At 42.3% G+C, this 3,018-nt stretch overlaps 1 protein-coding gene across 4 annotated transcripts in view; it reads right to left on the bottom strand.

Annotated features, from left to right (window-relative positions):
- LOC107267047 (gustatory and odorant receptor 22) overlaps nt 1-3,018 on the bottom strand; it is a 28,150-nt gene that overhangs the window by 21,303 nt on the left and 3,829 nt on the right. For 2 of the 4 annotated variants that reach the window (XM_025084246.1, XM_025084247.1), the window contains exon 3: nt 1,040-1,357. The exons of the other annotated variants lie outside the window; for them this stretch is intronic. The gene's annotated coding sequence lies outside the window, so the exon portion shown is untranslated. The remainder of the gene's footprint in view (nt 1-1,039; nt 1,358-3,018) is intronic. 4 annotated transcript variants of the gene reach the window in all.

The following is a 3,018-nucleotide window of genomic DNA, read 5'->3' as shown; positions in this document are numbered from 1 at the left end:
AAAATTTTAAAAAAAAAAAAAAAAAACAATACACTAAACCCATCAGTAACGTCACGGGCAAACGAGGCAAAAAGGTTGGGACGAACGTATTAGGAAATTATACGTAATTATGAAAAAAAAAAAAATTTACATAAATAATAATTAAATAATTATTAACAAATTCGATACCTCGGAGCAGTCCGAACGAATCGATCGACCGAAAAAGTTTGAGCAAGTGGAACGTAATTGCGAATAATAGTCGTGCGATTCCATAAATCACGATTGTAGGTTACCTTTGGGTTAGGCTTGGGTTAGGCTTGGGTTAGGTTAGGCCAGACCTTAGAATCCGGTACGTAAAGCGCGCTTGTAGACGCAAAGCAAGCGGAACAGATGTAAAAGCCTCTGATTTGCATATTAACATTTATTCAGCTCCCAAAAAGGCGCTATTCGAATGTAACCAACGTCCCGGCAGCTCAACCCCTTCCCGTCTTGGTATCTTTCCTTAGACGCTCGGCGTCCAAATACGTCGGGGCACGTGCACACGCGCACAGTAGGCCAACCAACACGTTGAACTTTCAGCAGGTGAAGCTCACAGCTGCTGGACAGCTGGACCCTCGATATCTCTTTGCCCGTAGCAACATTCCGCGTCCCACCGACTGATAAGAGCATTACCGGAACATAGGAGTACTTAGATATAACGGGAATTCGAGTAGAAAGATTTTGAAATTTTTTTTTCACCCATTTTACGGGTACGAAAAATTTTAAAAAATCTTACTCGAAAACCGCAACCATAACGTATTGTAGAAATTCATTAAAAGTCAAATTTTTACCAACCACGTGCGATTCTACGTATTATCGCCAGAAGCCTCAACGATCCTGTACTGAATAAAATGTGATTAACCATATAAATTGATATCAACGTATTATCGGTCAGCCTTATCACTCGTGCTTCCTCGTGTGCAGGAGCAGGCACGTACGATCGCGATTTATCACGGAGTACGCTTAAATCGTGCAGTAAAATGAATTTACGGAAAAAAAAGCATTCAAAAGCCTTTCGAACCTTTGGAACATATGGAGCCGTTATTTCCCACAGTGTCTTGCGTAATATTGGCACGACGGCGGCGTCACCTGCTTCGCCCGTCTTCTTGACCACATCCTTCCTCCTCTCGGTGCTACAAGTATGCTCGGGCGCTGGCAGGCGTCCGTGAATGCGTATGTACCATCACGTGTACCCTATTCAAGGTACGAAGGTAGACGGGCGTGTGTAGGATGAGACCCCAATGGATCCAATCTTGGATCAGCTTTCATATGGTTCTCACAGGGCCTGAAGCTCAGGGCTGATGACCTTGTAGGGCCCTTTAAAGACGTCCCAGTACACCTAGCACCGAGTGATCTCGAAATGAGTCACACCTTTTTTCAAAATATATTTCTAAAAAATTGGATAAAATTTTTTCCCTCCACAAATCAAGCGTACATAGGCAAGACTGTGAAAATATTTTTTAATTGCTATGAAAAAAAAAAAATTTTGAAAAAAAAAAAGAAAATGAAAATTTTTTACAAACTCAAAAAAATTGTTCAATATGACAATTTGCTGTTTTTAATTGCATATTTTTTTTTTTTTTTGCGAAGTGTCAATATATTTATATAGGGTGACCATGGAGTTTTATATTATGCGTGTATATAGTACACCCGTGTATATTTAAGTATCGCGAAGTATCGGTCGCCCTTATCAGGTCGAGAAGTCGTAAACACGGTGAATTAGTCGCATATGAGAAGTCGAAACATAATCGGACCACTGGCATACCGGATAGACGAAGAATAATAGAGCGAACGAGTGTATGCGGCGACGCGTGATTTTATTTTCCCCCACGTAGATGTGCGACGTGCATTGGTGGGACGTATTAATTAAACACTGATAACCATATTTAAGACGCATTAAGAAGAAGTGCGCGCGCGCCTTATCTTTGACGGAGAATGGCACGTGGTTGCACCGGAGCGCAACACGTGACAGAAGAGAATATAACAATGAATTGTTTGACAGGCCGAGGCGTGAGAATCGGCGAGAAATATTAAAAGAGAAATGAAAGAGCATCCGAGTCGAGGATTGAAGATAGGATTGTAAGAGAGAGAGAAAAAAAATTCAAGGAGTCTACCGGGTAACATGTCCAAGTAGATGGTACGGAACGACCGTTGAAAAGGATACGATTCAAAATTGCCGCCAATTTACTAACGCAAGATGGCGCGCGTCGCCGGATTCCTCCGGTGAAAATTTTATATCGAGTGAAAATTCATCGAGCGAATTACGAAATCACTGACGATATATTATCGCTTCGCGTTGCCGTTATAACGGGTGGGCTTAAATTCTTCTCGTTTTCTTCTTTTTTTTTTCTTTTTTTTTCTTTCGTCTTTCACTATCTGTTTTGAAATCAGCACTTTTCGACGAGTCCCGGATCCACGAAGGCGCGACCCGTATCGAGCACCGCGGCCGAAGAGAAATGATATTTTCGTCCATTACTTTATTCGCAGTCCTATATATCTCTGCGTATATATGTATATATGTACACACAGGGTATATACAATATACATATATGGCTGACGCGTTCGCGTGCTATCGAGGCTGATCTTTTAACGGGATCGCAACGTCAACGCCACTTTTCACGTACGGGCTAATTTTAGCGCATCTCATTCTTCTTCGAGGTGCAAAATTCAGTCACTTCCGGCTTTCTTTATTCGTTCTGCGCATGCGCGCTGCTCGATCCGACACCGCAGGAAGGGCGTATAAATGCATGGAAGTTACGTGTATACGATTTTGGGTAAATTTTAAACCTAGCTTTTTCGAGCTTCCTAAATTCGTCGCGCGATCGATTGGGGCGCTGCGATCGAACGATTAATTAAATTTTCTCCGACGTTACGCGGCAAGTTCAAATGATTTTATTCTCGTAAATTCCTTCCTCACGGGTTTCCTCGTCTAGGGAAAAATGTTTATAGGAAGAAAAAAGGAATTTGGGGTGGGACTGGGTTAGGGGGGGGCAGGGGGGG

This window comes from Cephus cinctus, unplaced genomic scaffold, assembly GCF_000341935.2.
Source record: "Cephus cinctus unplaced genomic scaffold, Ccin1 Ccin1_scaffold0331, whole genome shotgun sequence".
Taxonomy (NCBI): Eukaryota; Metazoa; Arthropoda; class Insecta; order Hymenoptera; family Cephidae; genus Cephus; species Cephus cinctus.
The sequence above is the reverse complement of the archived record's forward strand: the minus strand, read 5'-3'. Positions and strand labels throughout refer to the sequence as shown.